Genomic DNA, 18,017 nt, shown 5'->3' with positions numbered 1-18,017 from the left:
TATTATGTACATCCTAATAAGTAGTTTTGATTATATCTGCGACACGTAAAAATCGATGAAAATACTAAAATGTATTTATATTAATAATGTATTTATATAATTTGTATACATTACTTTAGCACTATTAGTATCTATGCTATATTTTAGGTACACTTTGTTGAAGGATTAGAAAGGCTATAAAAAGATTTTAAAGGGTAGGTTTTTAATTAACTATTACGGCCTGGCCACGGGGATCGGCGGTGCGAACAGCGAAGCGGTGGACGAGGCGACCATTCGCGCAGCACCGTTTGCAGGCCACGGGTACTCACGTTCGCCGCCGCGACTAGTAAGGAAGTCCGACAGCGAAATGTCTATATCGAAATTATCTCGATATTGCTTACAAATTAATAGTTTTTTGGTTCAGGACCTATTATTTGGAAAAGATTGTGAAGTACATGATTTGAATAAGAATCGGAGTGTACCTATAGATGGAGAATTCCACAAGAAGTACGAGAAATACTTTGGGTGGCTAGACTTCCAAATAGCTGGTCTAGCTAGTATTTCAGCTAATTTTTTTTATTGCTTAGATGGGTGGACGAGCTCACAGCCCACCTTGTGTTAAGTGGTTACTGGCCCATAGACATCCACAACGTAAATGCGCCACCCACCTTGAGATATAAGTTCTAAGGTCTCAAGTATAGTTATAATGGCTGCCTCACCCTTCAAACCGAAACGCATTACTACTTCACGGCAGAAATAGGCAGGGTGGTAGTACCCACCCGTGTGGACTCACAAGAGGTCCTACCACCAGTAATTACGCAAATTATAATTTTGAGGATTTCATTTTTATTACACGATGTTATTCCTTTACCGTGGAAATCAATCGTGAACATTTGTTGAGTACGTATTTCATTACAAAAATTGGTACCCGCCTGATATTCGAACACCGGTGCATCGCTCAACACGATTGCACCGGACGTCCGTTAGGCCACGACGACTTTAAAAATATAAAATAAAAAATAAATAAAAAATATAAAAATTTCGGTTTTAATTTTTCGCGGCGAAAACAACTAAACTCATTTAATCACTGTACTATTCGCCGCGACTACCGCTCGACTCCGTGGCTCGCGCCGTCCGTATTCATGCATTTGTTTTGCTCGCCCGCCGCATCGCGCGATTCGCTCGGTACATTTCGCCGGTCGCTTCGCCGGTCGCCCGTGCGCGTGGCTTGTTAGGTACATTTCTATGCTCTTATTTTAGTCGCTAGACGCTTCGCCGTTCGCACCGCGCGAATATTCGTATCGGCGAATGTCCCGTGGCCAGGCTGTTAGGGGTCGGTACGCCACCTGATGATAAGTGGTTGCCGTTAGAGATGTTACAACGTGAATGCCGCCATCGCTGCCTTGATACATAAATTCGAAGTCTTAATATCCCGTTCCCATTTACACGCGAGAAAAAAAACTTTAAATGAAAAAAAAAGAACATGGCTGGGTGCGCGAATCCACGCCCCGTCGTTCGGTTTTCAGTGAACGGTATTCGGTTTTAATTTATTTACAAAAAATGAGACGATGCACAAAAGGAGACCGTGCACTACATTATAGCGGTTTTTTTTAGCGGTATTTTCACTTTTCACTTTTTCATTTTTGGCGGTAATTTTAATCTTGTCACAGATTATGCAGCGGTCTCAAATAACGATTTATTGGAAATCTTCACCTTGTATTTTAAAAATTATTTGTCCACCAATTTGTTATTTTTAATAGATTATATCGTAATTCTAGTTAAGAAATCATACAGAACCCATTAACTGTTTTTTTCTTTCTTTAAAATATGTAGACGGAATTGATATTTCAAAAAGTACACTAAATTCTTTGATGATGTTCTCAATAAAAATAAAAATAGCGCACAGACGTATGTACATTAACACTAATAGCTTGTGTTCCAAGAAATGTTTAGTGATACCACGTCTGGATAATTATTTGTGTAATTATTCAACATGACTGGGATTTGCTTTTTGTGAAGTATAATGAATGATAAAATGTATTGCTTAAAATTAAAGTTTTTCTGATTGCCGTAAATGGATAGCCGAGCCGGACGCACGACTCCGTCCGGTTTTAATTTGTATGGGAGTTCTTAAATCTCACAACTTGAGATTTCGGCACCCGCCTTGAGACATGAGGTCGATTATCTCAATTTGATTGTAACAGCGGCTGCCTTACTACTCAAAGCTGAACGTGTAATAAAATAACGTGTAAAAAAGCACTGCTTTATTTATTTATCCGTGGAATAGATAAGGGAACGAGGTTTACAGCCCACTTGGTATTAATAGTTTATCGAAGACCAAATAAATCATAATGAACGTCTACTACCATACTACCACCAGTAGCTTTAAACGCATTATACTATGTCGAATAGAATAGCCTAATGACCTAGACAACGCATCGTTTTCGCAAAGAAAAATAATAAACTTCAGGAGATACAATAAAAGTGACTTGTATACCAGTAGATTAAGATATTTCCTTCTGGTTATCATTGAATTATCAAGACTTATAAATGGTTTATGAGAATTTCATTAAAATAATATAGTTGAAATATATACATACTTATAATGAATATAAGTTTTAAACATTGATTAGTTGTCCAATACGTTAACGACAACACTAGACTACAACAAAAAAAATGTGTACAATTTTATATAAAAATATTATTATCGTTGTGAAATTTAATAAATAAATTTTATTTTTGCAGGTAAGGGCAAACGAACACAGCAAGGGTAACGTATATATTTATTATTCCCTGTTATCGCTCTAATTCAGAATTTTTGTGTTACGAAATATTTCTTATGTTCTTTTTTTATGAGGCCCATAAAAAACGACTCGAAGAATGAGTGTTTTCCTGCCCCTGCGAGTCGTGTATACACGCGTAACAAGCAGAAAATACAAGTTAAGACGTTCTACGTTTCCGTCTGAATATAAGAGTCTAAGGTACTTAATACCTTGGGCCATTTTTCAAATGGAAAAATTCACTCAGCCAGCAGCCGCAAGCGATTACTCCTCTTTACGTAGTGACACGCCGAGGGGGTAGAGCGAGCCACATAAATAATCGAAAGCTTACGAATTCACCCGGACGACTCCCGGCCAGAATGCCAAGGAAATATTGTAGCAAATTGATCGCGAAATGTACTGACCCCGTAACGGCTGTCGGAGCTAATACTTGATACTTTAAATTCACCAAATTTAGTCTGGGTTATAGATTTTTTTGTTAAAGATACGTATTATATAAATTTAACTGCTGTAGATGTAAATAATTTGAATACTCTTGAAGTAGCAGCTCGCAAATTGTGTGGAAAACCATACTATTAAATCAATGCTCTCGTATTAAATATAAAATTTTCAGAATAATCATAAAATTTATTAAACATAAATAGTACATGAAAATTGGTTCAGCACTTGAATAATACTTTGGTTTCTAGTATGAAGTTGGTAACTTACCTTACTATTTGTTTTTTTTAATATCTCACTGGAATCTATCTCGGTAAATATCTCACCCACTTCTGATAAAGTGTTATTTATATACTCACAAGAGCGTGTGCTTTAAATTGAAATGTACTTAGATAGGTCTTAAGCGTCGATATGGCGTAATGACTTTGTTAATGTAAGTTAATAGCTTATGGGATATACGCTTGTAGTCTTAAAAGAGCATCTCCTACCACTGTACTGTTGGACTGTAGTTGAGCTATGAAGTGGAAGTTTCTAAAAAGACTTGTGATTATAGAACTAAGTGTCAACGTGAACAATGCACGTGCATACATAAAACGTAGTGTGTTAAGTAGTTTTTTAATTATACTACAGATTTTCAATAACACGTTTAGGGATTAAAAAAATCAACAAAACAAAAACAAATGATTTATTCTCATACGTCTTTCTATGCTACGAAATGTCGATAAAACTGGAGCCAATTTGACATAATATGACGGGCCACTTCATACAATGAAATTTTAGGTAATATCAATTCAATTCAACCATAATTTCAGTGACCGCTTTAATATAATTTACTTTTAAAATTTTGGGAATTGATTTTAGAAAACTAACCGGGCGTTGTTTGAAGCCGTAAATTTAAATCTGCGGAACTTTGGACGCATAAATCGCCAATTGTACTGTCAATGTGTGGCCGCCATCGACCGACGCCACAGCCTCTTCAGGCGGTGATCCACTATACACCTCATACATTACACCACCTTCTGTATGGACTAACCATTAATCCAAGTCTTTCCAAATTTCTTTGAAACATTCACTCGATGATACCGTGACGTTAAGTAACCTATATATCTGCGCCTAATATACTTATTAAACTCCATATGTCTATCCTAGTTCATCAAAAATTCTTTTCATATGTAATAGAAGTGTTGATATTTTTTGTTCATTGAAAAGTAGAATCGCTTCCGTGAAGACAAGGCTTAGCTTTTTTAATTGCCCTTGTAGGCAAACGAGCATACTTACCGCCCACCTGATGCTGAGCGGTTACCGTCGCCCATGGACTTCAGCAATGCCGAAAACTGATCTTAGTTCAAAAATCATGCTTGTCGCTTTTGACAGTAGCGCTTGAAGTTCATTAAAAAGGAATAACGTATTGCCGTGTTAATATTCCGTGCTTGAATCTCGTTCGTTACTTTTTCTTAAGCTGCCTCTATGTATTGCTATAAGTTTTAAAATATTAATAATTAAAACTACTTTTACTGTTTTTAATAATCATTTTTAGAGAAGCTAAAATTATCAACACTAATAATGTAAAATATTATCCTAATATGTTAACAGAATATTTTTAAGAATCAGTACCATATAACTTACCAAAGAACGTGGTTTGAATTAATTATCTATCTCATAAATACTTAAACGGGAATGTAGAACGCAATAATGACGAGGCTCTTATTTGTTCATGTGCAAATAAGAATATGCGGGCGTAAACATCGGCCCTCGTCACCGGAAGCAAACAAGCACTTGATTCTAATAAACCGAAATTTCTACTCTGCATTGTCTGACTATTCACTAGGTGAAGTAAATACATTTTCTTCAATATTTACGAAGTCGAATGTTTGCTATGTCCCGAAGATCGGAATGAAATTTGAATGCGCCCTACCACGACCACGTACGTACTTCTCTAGAGGGGAGGGGGGACTCGTCTTCCAAACTTAATTTCGTCGATAAAGTAACTGTAACTCCATCGTACGCCCTGAAGCGTCTTGAATTTTTGTTATAGTTACTAAATGATTTCGATTATATAGAATAAAAATTAAATTAAAAACGTTAACGTACATATCTTATATCGTTTTAATAGTTTTCATATGGAACGCCTCAAGGTACGTCGGACCGAAAATTATCGCCGAGATAACTGGACCGTGCTGCCTTCGTGTCACGAATTAATTTCCCACCCGCTATTATATGGACTACCCAGATTGCAATAAAGATACACGCGGGATTCTGGTTTGCCCGGTCTCATAATGAATTTAGAGTAATTTGGGAGGTTCACAAATTATCGCTTCATATAAATTATATGTCCGTGCATTGCAGAGTTCGATGATAAGAAAGATTTGTTATTAACTTGAAGTCAACGTGTGCTTGTTTCTGTTGCGTCACAGGAAGTTTACGGTGATGAAACAAAGGAATAAGTCAAGTGAAAGCGGCAGCAAAATTCGTAACGTTTTTATTACTACGTTGTGTTAAAAGACATCTACCTACTTATTTGGAAAGTCACCACCTCCTGATCCACTCTCGGTGCTTTTAGGCTCTTTTAGGAGGCAGCACCGGTCCCCAAGGGTTCGACATGTTACTTAACCCACTGAGTTTGTCGCCGGATCTTCTTAGTGAATCGCGACTCCGTTCAGGTCGTCTATTTAGCGAAGCACTGCTCTTGCTAGGGCAAATGTTAGTAAAGTATCTCAGGATGAGCCCCCTAGCTCACCTACACATTCAGTGAAGCTAGTATAGTAGTAGTAGCTAGTACTTGAGGTTCCTAGCAGTGGTATGCAAATAAAGGTCGGCCAATCGAATGCAAACTGAATTTAGAAAAAATCGCATACATTTTAACGTATAAATATTGAAAAACTAATCTGTCACAGGATTTATATTCATCGATGTCTTCAAATTTATCTTACGACAATCGCTGATATTGGAGAACCCTTCTGTATTGTTACATAAAACATTACCCCCTGATGCGATGTGTCGTGTTTCGTTTATCGTATTATCTTTATTGAATTCGTCAGCCATTCTGAATTTCTAATTTGAATCATTATCCTCTTCCCTTGCATTTTGTTTTTCTGTTGCCGTATTTAAACGTTCGTTGCGGATTAAATTGTGATATCTGTTTTTGTAATGCTCCTGTACGTTGGGTTTCGTTGGGCTCTTATATAAAGCAAAAAGGTTTCGCGGGCTATTAATCATGTTTCGTGCTGTTTGCCGACAAGGATTTCATTATTTCATCAGTGCCCAGTGGCGGAGATGGAGCCTATGTGAGAGTCACGCCGCGATTTTACATTCGTCTCGTTGTTTTTCATGTGGGCGGGTTGTAGTATTCACGCAAAATGCTAAATTCAATATTACTGGCTAATGAAAATGATTTTCGTCCTTGTTACTAATCTAAACACAAATGTCACTAGACGTTCAGATATACCATTACATAACCGTAAGAAACAATAGATGTTCCATAATTTTATACTATAATCATTATTCACAATATGTTAATTTATAAAATAATGTGAACTATGATATAAACTTCAGTCGAGCGTATTGGAAATATACACACATGACGGCATCATTGGTATGAAGCCCTATTGCGGCTCGTAAAGCCAGTGTTCGTTCGTTATTCAACCGAAGTTCCTGCGGTTCAATAAAACTGATTTTTACTTTATTGAATCAAAGCACGGTATATTTACCATATTACTACATGCTAACGAACCATTTTTATTATTGACGTAGAATTATAAATGAATCTGTTCATTCGCAATTATCAGCTCATTGTGTTTTAAAATCAAACACCCTTTGTTTATGTAGTACAAGATTCATTGCAATGAATACTTTTAAACAATTTCAAGATTATTACGATATAATTTTACCAAGCACATCTGTTGCCGATGTTAAGTAAATTGAATAAACTACAGACTATTATCACTTTATAAGCAAATTCAATTGCCTTGTAGTCTGCGAGAAGCTCTTAGCTCGGATTAAATTCTGGCAAACAGACGATTCTCAATATCCTTCCTGAATTCAATACAGAATAATTTCAGTTGACTATAAACTAAATATAAATATTGTAAAATCCTACAATAAGCTAGTTAAAAGTTCATTGTTGAGAGTTTGTAAGATTTTCCACGAGATAAACTGTTGCGGAAGTTCCGCTTTATTGTTGTAAGTCTCGTTGAAGACGCGAAGGCAACTAAGTTTATTGACCATCTCTAACTTATCCCCGTCCGAAGTGCGCCACTTTGAGCAACTTTAACTCGGTAAAAGCTATGGCCCGGAAAGCCTCTTTTTCTCGTTTTATTGCTAAAGTTCTTTCATACGTGTCTGAAGAAGTTTTTTTTTCACCTTTTTTTAATGCACATTAATCTGATTTGCCGTGAGTTTTTTAGGAAGGTTCTTCACTCGTATTTCACTAGAATTCCGTTAATGTTCGTCTGTGGATTCTTCAGCTGTTGGCACACGGCCAGTTTTCTCGAATAGTTCCCTCAATGAAATGCTTTGCATGCATCTGCTCCGACCTCAGCCTTCCAAAGCGATTGTCTTTTAACTAAGACCTGTATATCATGAAATATAGTGTGCATTGTAATATATGTATCTTCTTTTCTTCTTCTTCTATTCTAGTTCTATTCAGTTTTCGTGAGCACGTATCCTCTGTAAGCCGTGAACGTTTTTAATCAGATACGACAGTTTACAATAGCATCAGTTAATTGGTTGTTCTCATAAGCAAATTTTAATACTAATTCGGTTTTTTTAATCAAGCACAATTTCACAAATTTCACCCGTAAATCTGATGTCTGACAACAAAACACAATACTGTCACGTTTCAACAATAAATAAAAAAATAATTAAAGAGAAACCTCTGCAGCCATTTACTGACTTAAAAATTGCTAATAGCTATTTTCACAAATAACGATTAAAATTTATTCTTTAAATCGAGCCGTATGCGTACTTATAGTTGACTAGCCGTACTCGCCCACTTCGCTGGGCACTTAAAATTAACATTATTATTTATTGTCATTATTATTAGGGAGTCCAACGCTCATATAAATATTAGCCTATCCATTAAGTACATGTATTTTCTACATTGATACCAAGTTTCAAGTCAATCGGATGCATGGTTCAGTACTTATAACGGAACATCCGTAAAAACCACTGTAGATTTATATATTACTAGAGGTCCCGCAGTAGTCGAAATTCGACTATAATTAATTGGAATTGTAAGTTTGTATACTATTATGATTGTATTTTATACTTCTATAATCACAAATTTCGCCAAGGCTACACTTTAAAAAAATATTAATAAAGACAAACAATATATAATCTATTCTCAATTTGACCACAAACGTCAAGAACAAAAGTTTGACAATAAATAGTATTCATGCGTGTGTGCGTCAAATACATGGTATGTAGTGTGTGTAATGTTTTCTTTATTGATTTAACGTATCTTTTATGAATTATTTAAAAAAAAAATTTAGCATTGTGTACTTCTTCTCTATAAGTGTGGAAAATTTCATACTCCTCCGTCCGCGCAATTTACGTAAAAAGGGATACAAAGTTTTTGCTTCACGTATTAATATATAGATTAGTATAGATTATCTCAAATCTCATTAATTCTCTCCCCATTATAACGCGACTCAACTTGTCTATATAAATGCTATATTAAACTGTCGCGTGTCACAAACTTCATATGTATTCCGTGGATGTCGAAGTACGCGCCCCCAGGGAAGACTTACGTGCTCGTATGCAACGCTCCCGGCAGCCGGCACGTATCATCCTGTTCTACCCTTTATGGAGTTGGGTCTATAAAGTTCCCGCCGTGCATTGTACGTTGTTGCACAGTTCATTGCGTTCTGATTAAATTGGTGTAGAATGGAACGGTGTTTTTAATATGGCAACCGTTTTTATTTCCAATATTTCGCAGTTTCTCTATGAAGCGTTCGTAGCCATTAGAGTCATTAGAGTACAAAGGTATTTTTGTAAGCAAGAAGTTTGGTAGTGTTATTAGACTTTAGAGCAGGTATTATATTAATCACAAGCTGACCCGGCAGACTTCGCAGTGCCTCAATGGATAAATAAAAGACCTAAGCTTTTGTATAAAATAAACTTAAAACAAACAAAAAGAATCCGTCCGACGGGGGACACATTAAAGGAAAAACAAAATTGTTATTTTTATTTAATTCTGAGCATTTTCATATTTATCTATCTTTTAAACCTTCTCTGGACCTCCGCAAATAATTCAAGACCAATATTAGGCAAATCGGTCCAGCCATTCTCGAGTTTTAGCGAGACTAACGAACAGCAATTCATTTTTATATATGTAGATATTTCGCAGTTTCTCTATGAAGCGTTCGTAGCCTAATAGTACAAAGGTATTTTTGTAAGCAAGAAGCTTGCCAATGTTATTAGACTTTAGTATTATATTAATCATTATTATCATATTATTAAATTATTCGTGAAATGCTTACTAGTGGAACTCCACCCATGTTTCAATGTTATTTTTATGATAGGTTAGTCTTTATTGCGGATTTCGATACGGTGAGCTCGTCCTAATTAAATTAAATTAAATGCGTCTAAATTAAAAGCGTGAGGTCGTCTACCCATTTACGTTTATAACCAAAGATGAAGACCGAGAATACGCCGGTACATTCGCAATTTCTCCGAGTCTTAGCGACCGCCACACTGTTTGAGTGTCGAATGACATCACCGAAACGTTATCGATAGAAACAAGTTGACGTGGTTTCCAATTTCCATTTTCGTGATGGCCGTCACACATCCGCTATGTGAAGCGCTTTTGTTGGGAATCCGAGCTTCAAAAATCTTATTTTACATTAGGATGTCGGACACGTTTGAACTATTTTCCGGTCTAGACCAATAACGAACTATGTTAGATTTTCTAATAATAAATTGTAAAACATTTTTTGAATAAACAATAAAGTAGTCTCCTACTATGATCACCTTTCTTATTTTCAAAAATAGGGTGTTTTTTAAAAAAAAAAAAAAGTATACCCAAGTAAACGTGTTTTAATTTAGACTGTTGTAATAGATTTGTGTGTTATAAATAATCTGAGCTAGTTTGTTTAAATATAGTTTACTATGTACTCCTTATCAAGCAAATACCTCTAAGCGAAAATAGATATAATTTATACGAATTTTCAAACCTCTAGTTTAACATAGATTATCGAAATAAATAAATGAAACTTCTCTTTCAATAGAAGGTGTCTTTTATATATTATGCGTTTTTCAGTAACGGAAATACAAGTGAAGAATATAAGTTAAACCTAAGCACCATTGTTATAAGTTCGATCGAGAAACGCTGAGATGTAAAAATCTATGAAGAAGGCATTATTAACCTTGTTCCGGGTATATTAAGAGAACGCTGACAGCGACACGTTCTAATAGAAAATTTTCATATTCATAAGGACGTTGAAAATTTGCATATAAAACGAGCAACTTCGTCTCCCGATCCACACCGCCGGCTGGAGCACCCTGTTTCCAATTTTTTTGTTATTGTAAGAAGCCAGGAAGAGTAGTTTACGATTTACGAGCGATTTTACATAATGTAAGGTCACATGATGAATTATTCTTTCGCAACATGAAAATAAATTTTAATGTCTTCACGACTATTTATCATTGTACTCATTTAAAGACTTAATGTTTATTTTTAATGCAATTTCCATTAAATTCATAATTTTTATTACTAAGAATATTATAGGATCGCGTCACTAAACAATAAAATAATGAGTTGAACAGTAAAAAACGTGTTAAATTTTTTATTGAGCATGCGCTAACGATAATTCTATCGCAGTCCTCTGAACATAAAATTTATGGTTGAGTGCTTATAAGTCACTTTGGTTCTCCCGCTAAGGTATTTTGAAGAGTCGAGAGTGACTTTAGTTTGCTTACGATAAGCAAGTTTGATTGAGCTGTTTGAATTTGAACTTCAAATGTATAATTCTCAATTACTTTTGGTTTCAGGACGAATGAGTTTACCGCTTTTAATATTTTCTGTAATTCGAATTGTATAATTTTTCGTGGACGTAATTTTTAAAGTTATCTTTAATTTATTTCATTAAAAAAAGCAAGAAAATTCTAAATTCGTTCATAAATTATGTATTATAAAATTGAAACATTTTTAATCCACGTGGTGAGGTCATATATAAGAAAATATGTAATGTATGTCCTTTTGAAACTAAATTAGAAGTTATAACGAATTATTAAAATAATACCAGTTTAAGGTGTATTTTATAATTAAGTATAACGATGTAAAAATATATTTCATTGGTGCTATATCGACTGACAGCTTTCTGAAAAACTATGTGGTTGCCCGGCGACGTCTCTGCCGCTCCGCCAGCATGCATTCCCCTTCAAGATCGACTAGTAGAGTAAATAGGGATGTGTGATGTGTGCGTTATAAAGTTTCTTTTACTAAATATTTTTCTGAATTAAATCTGTAGGTATTTTTATTGCTTAGACGGGTGAATAAGCTCACGGCTTATCCAGTGTTAAGTGGTTACCGGGGCCCATAGACATTAACAAGGTTAATCCGGTTACCCATCTTGAAACATTACTTCAGTTCTATAGTACAAGGGCTACCCCGCCCTTCAAACGGGAACCAATTAATGTTTCGCAACAGAAATAGGCAGGGTGGCGGTACCTACCCGTACGGGTTCACCAGTGGCCGTAGTGAGTACAGTAATTGCACAGATTATAATTTTTCCGGTTTGATTTTTTATTACACGATATTATTCTTTTATCATGGAAGTAATTCGTAAACGTGCGTTTAGTATATACTTCTTCAGCAAAATTTTAACACGCCTGTGGGATTCAATCACCGGCACAGTCGCATCGCTTGATAGGAATGCACAAGGCGTCATATCCTTTAGACTAGAACGACTTCAGCACGTTACAGTTTCCATAGAAAAGCAGATATTGCTGAAAGGACGCCCGGTGTTCGCGTAGTCGTGTTATTTTATCGCGTCATTTAGTCCTAGATTCAGTAATGGCATAGCTAAAAGAATATTGTCCCTAGCGTATGAGTATGTTCCCAAATATTTTCTTCAATTAAGAAACAAATTTGCTAAAAGTTGCATATTCATTACGCGATAAAGCATGTTACCATGCGGGTTGGAACGAATATTTTGCTCATTATAAGGCCCACGTAAACAGGCCAGCAAGAAATTATAATATCTGTTCCAGTTTAAAAACTGTAAAGATAAAATTATCGTTTTCCTATCAACTCTCTTTAAGCAGTAGCGTAATCTAGTTGTGAAAATCATATTATCAAGTTTTCAGGATCTTGAAATGTATTTATACAAAACAGAATTTAATGTTACACAATACAAATGTCACAAGTAAAAATGAACAAAGCAATAATTTCAAACACATTGTTGAGCGAAACAAACGGATACTAAGAAACAACGCGGTATTGTGCTAAGGCTAATGACCGTGTTCATTTTTCATACAGTTTTAACCCCAAATTTAAACCGTTTGTATTGTATTGTACTTCGACTGTACACGATCTGACATTCGATTTGATAATTTCCGCGAATAAAAGTGTGTGGTATTGCCAACCCAATAATGTAACTGGGCTTTACCGTATTTTTACGGACAAGTATTTGTTAAGGTTTATATTAATGGCAAATCTCAGCTCAAGGCGGAATCCAGATTTAGATCGTCATGAAAATCAATGGTTCTCACGTGCCATAGTTCTCCAGCGGCTAACCAAAGGAAGCGAGTTCGAATGATTCTTATAAATGTTATCTTATCTGTTATCTTATGTTGTTAACACGATTCATATTATTGCCGGATTTCCTTTATTCTATGATAGTGCTACAAATATTGTAAAATAAAATAAAATTAATGGTCACTGGAAAGGTCGAGGGCAAGCGACCAAGAGGCAGGAACCCGACCCGTTGGACGGACCAGATTCGTGCAGCCCTGGATACCACAGTGCACGATGCTCTGCACTCAGCTGCAGATAGGAACAGATGGCGGTGCACTATAAAAAACAATCTGTTTCAAGGCCATGACCACGACCCTCAGTAATGAGGAAACCGACGCAAGGAGGAGCTACAAATATAAATTTTGGCGATTTCGCCTGTTATGGACTCAGTCCCAAAGCTTCTCACAGATGTCATGCCTGTATGCTATGATCGTGTTTCCTTATTTTCCTGTTTATGTCGCGACAAGCAACTTCTATCCTTTGCATTTAGCAACTACTTAAAGTTTCAAAATTGCAAATAAAAGTTATATAATAAGAAAAATACCGTTCAGCTTTATTTGAATAAAGAATAGTAAAGAAAAATACAGTAAAACCAAGCGATGATTTTACAAAGATGAAATGTGCAAAGAGTAGACATAAAACAGAGATTGCGGTTGAATTGTGACCGCAGACAGTGTAGCTGGCATACACTTGGATCTGAATTGAAATGAATTGTTTGTAGAGTCAACCCCGCAACCGGATTATATGCGGTTCCCACCCGCCCCACGTAAATTGGATCTAGAATGAGATGTCTTTTTCAAATCGACTGTGCTTGTTCACTTTTAACTTGTCTGCTGTGGACTAGTGATTTGTTTATTCTTCTGTTTTCAATGTTAGTTTTTTGTCTTTGGGTTGATGGCTACAATTCTTGTTTTGTGCAAGTTATGTAACTATCGAGTACTAATTATGTGTATGTACCCACATCAAGCTATAAAGTTAGTATTATCATACCCTTATATCTTTGAAATACAGAACCTTTACTATTTATCAAAATGTGTTATTGCTAAATGAGTATAGTAAAATAGCTGTTTATTTACATACGTCTCTCGGATATAAAGAATTTAGACATACAAATTTTATAATGAGTTTCTTAGCACCCTACTTATAGCGTTGTTTTTTGATTCTGGGTTAGGGTTCCAGGTAGTATTACGGCCACCGTCCTCGCCGAACCCGTTGTTTGCGACGAAGGCTCGGCGAGTAAATTAACCTAACCCATAGAGACAGTCCACTGGGTTTCTCGCCGGATCTTCTCAGTTTCCGATCCGGTGGTAGATTCTGCGATTCTTGCTAGGGCCAGTGTTAGCAACGCGTCCGATTGGAGCCCCGAGAGCTCACCTACACGCTAGGGTAACGCTGATATAGCCTCTCAAGGCTATCAGCATAGGTAGGGATAAAAAGAAAAGAAAAAAGTTAATTATTAGTAAGTAAAGTTAATTATTTAGAAAGGCCCCTTCGAACTACAACTAATTTGCAGGCTTAGAGCTAAGCAAACCTCTTTCCTCTCAATCTATGATATTAAATCATCAATCTACCATTTTTGGTCTTCTGGCTTTTTTACTCTTGCACTATTTCATCGAATTTAATGTGACACGAGTTGAATCAATACATTTGATATTTGTATAAAGAAACATATTATATGCTAGCTATCACTTAACGAAGGATGTAAAAAATAAAATTGCACTATCATTTGCTAGTCATCGCTCAAAGGTCAGGCATGAGCGTATTCATCGACTGTACAATCTAGCAAAGATACAGCCTTAGAATTATGACTTTGAGATATCAGTAGCTAGCGAAGTAAGTCCGGACTCGTGTGAAAACCATATCATCGAACAACAATGCACATCGTGACTGCAAAAGCGATATTGCCTTCAGATTAAGCGACGTAAATATCCTACTATTTATTGCATTGATGGAGCTGGTACACGGTCCGCAATTTATGTTTCGTGTGTGTTTTAGTTTTCTGCTTTAATTTTTTTTATGTCGACTCGTTATGGCCTCTTGAAGGCTGTTAACTATTGACCCATTTCGTTTGCAAGTATTACGAGTATATCAAACTAACGAAGTGTGCACATAATTATGTCAGTGTTAATTATAATGTCAATATAATGAATTCACGATCGGTTGCTTTGGCGGCAGATTTTGTTATACAATTATAATTTACACGCTGGCTGTCTTAATATGTTGTTTTTTTTTAAATAATTTCCTCAAAACCTTGACTAACGGTTGTGATGTAATCAGCATGGCAGTTAATTAACATGCGATAAAAATATAGTTCTCTGAAATGTTTTCATGTACTACGCTGTAATCAAACTTATTTCATGATAAATGTTCTGGAACCATGACAAAAAACTAATTCTGAAAATGAAATCTAAAATTCAATCCCGCTTATGTTTTTTATGTTGACCTGCTTTAGGTAAGCAATTATGTGCAAGAGAAATTCCATTGAATGCGTCCTGAAGTCCTCTCCGGAGTTGCTCGCGTCTGAATTGGTAATGTACGTGACAAACGCTAACTCAACCAATTGAGTTGCATCCACCGCCATTAGCTCCGCTACGACAAACAATTTTAATACAGTAAATATGAAACGTACAGATAAAATCCTAAGCGACACTCTTTAAAGGACCGCGACGGTGCAATTTATAACTGTTATCGAAGCTGTTGATACTCGATTTAGAGATTGTAAATAATAATAAAGTCGCCTTGTTTAGTATCCTCTTCGAACATGTTTGGAAAGGTCGTAACGTTGTGCTCGACGAAAATGCGAGTTTTGCATTCCGATCGCTTTGGCGAGTCCCAGAACGAGCAATTAGTTTCTTATGCAGCCGTCTTCACGTGAAACATTTGCCAAGTCGCGTTTTTTTTGTTTGTTAAAGCTCATATTTAGGGTATCTTGGTAAATTCTAAAGTGCATTATTTATGTAATAGCTAATGTAACACAGTTTTTTCAATCTACTATTCTCTAGTTTTTTTTTACTATGTCTTCTTCTTCTTTTTGTCTTTTTTTACAATATTTGGCATCGGTGCATCATGACCGACCTCTGCCCACCGTCAACCGTCATTGGGAACGCTATCGTTGGCATAAGCACAGATTAATAAATAGTTACTACGTAATAAAGCATAAAGTAGTAGCCAGAAGAAGTCCCGTAGTCGCCTATTACGACGCCCAGGGAAGATATGGGTCGGTTCAATTAATTCTAAGCCGGAAACACACGGCAATTAATTACGAATAAGCAATTGTTTATATTGAGCTCTTGTAGGACTCCATCAAATTCTGCCTTGATTTGCTGAAAATTGACAATTTTTATTTAATTTAATTAGTTTTTTTGGTTTAAATACAGGATGATATTTTGTCCCTTAAATTATTGATTTTCAAATTTTATTCTTAAGTTTGAAGTTATTTTTAGTTTTAACTCCACGAGCTGCATTATGGGTTACTACTTTACACTAATTAGATATTGGTAGTTTGTTAAAGGCAACAGAATTATTTTGAAAACGAATAAACAGTACTAAGTAAAACCTTTTTTAGACCATTTATAACTAGTTTTTGATTGTTCTATAATAAAAGTTGGATAGAGTTTGAAATAACTATCTAAAACATCATCGGACTGCGCAAAACAGTGTTCTAATTTTGTTTTTGCCGACCTTCATAGTTTCCCTTTTAGAATTCAGTAATGTTCGCTGTTCGCGGATCAAAAAGATAATTAGTTCCTGTTAAAAACTCCAGCACTCAATATTATTCACGGAACCTTTCACAGTAACATTTATATCTTGATTGACTTCCCTCGCAAACTCGCTAGCTTGCGACTGCTTCAAAGTAACTCATATTTTTGTGACGGAAATTCTTTTGATTCTCGAAATGACTGTGCCTTAAATTACAAACGAGAACTTGGTGGCACCATTGTGACAAAAGTTTTTGGTACGATGTCGAATGATGTTGATGATATTTGAAGCGCCCATGGCCTAATGAGTGAGAAGCTCCTCTGTACCTTCTCGTATGGGGTAATGTAAATGTACATACCTAACATGTAATCACATACGAATTTCACATTGAAAGACGTAAATTAAAAGCTTAATAATACATGATATAAACTATTTTAAATTCTGCTTAACGAAGCATTCTGCTTAAAGAATAACTTCTTTGCGCAGAAAGCTGCCCCAAGGAAGTTATTCTTTCCGGTTAGAATACTCAGATATGCGTTATTATATCTTCAATATAATTGAATATTCATCCTAATGTGTAAGCATGTCTGGTACATGGGTCAGGACCTTATCTACAACAAAAATTGATGAAAACTTCGTTTTATGTTTTGTGGTTCCTCTATTTAAGAATGGTATTAAATAAATGTCGCTACTAGTCCCTATGCAATAGTGGAGTTTCCAAGGCGCTTCAATAATGCATCAATATTTTCGTCTGTGCTAAGATAAGTTTCTCGATGCCAGTAATTTAAACACTCTCAAATAGATGACTCACATAAAAAAACAGTCTGTCTCGCATGAGCGTAGCTGTGTTCGTATTAATATAATATATTTATTTACCTACACTAACGCAATTGTGTCGTTAATCACAATGTGTTTACATCGCTTGTTTGTTGTCATCCATCTTCGTTCATACCAATTGTACAAATATAAAACACTTTTAAAAAGAAATGTTGTTAAGAATAATAGTCATTGACGTGTTAAATAATGGTTTTCACTTTTCAGACATTTATTAAGCCTTCTATAAAAAATACCCTCTAAAACAAAAGACGGATTAAGGGGATTTTTTTTTTCGACACTGTCTTTTGCATACTCATCAATCTTTTGGTAAATGGCCGCCGGCTGCGATTGCGAGTACCCGATTTTTCTTTAGCCGGCAAGATATCCGATCTACACTGTCAGCTGACGTCTTTTCCAGATTCCCATTTCAACAAAACGTCAATTTAGTTTCTTCAATATAACGAAGTGAAAACAAGAGAATTTTTTTCATTTGGGTTTCACTGATTTTAAAAAGATTTTCGTAAGAAATGTTGAAGGAAAAATTTTGATTTCGAAGCGCGGCATTCGGT

General features: G+C 35.7%; 1 protein-coding gene and 1 long non-coding RNA gene across 2 annotated transcripts in view; both read left to right on the top strand.

Annotated features, from left to right (window-relative positions):
- Positions 1-18,017, top strand: part of LOC114239688 (mannosyl-oligosaccharide alpha-1,2-mannosidase IA) — an 86,845-nt gene that overhangs the window by 33,186 nt on the left and 35,642 nt on the right. The window lies entirely within an intron of this gene.
- Positions 12,936-13,474, top strand: LOC149502375 (uncharacterized). Its single transcript, XR_016323609.1, has 2 exons — positions 12,936-13,037; positions 13,278-13,474. It is a non-coding gene; the product is annotated as an uncharacterized LOC149502375 (long non-coding RNA).

The sequence above is a fragment of the Bombyx mandarina genome, chromosome 09 (assembly GCF_030267445.1).
Source record: "Bombyx mandarina strain Sakado chromosome 09, ASM3026744v2".
NCBI classification, from domain to species: Eukaryota; Metazoa; Arthropoda; class Insecta; order Lepidoptera; family Bombycidae; genus Bombyx; species Bombyx mandarina.
The sequence above is the reverse complement of the archived record's forward strand: the minus strand, read 5'-3'. Positions and strand labels throughout refer to the sequence as shown.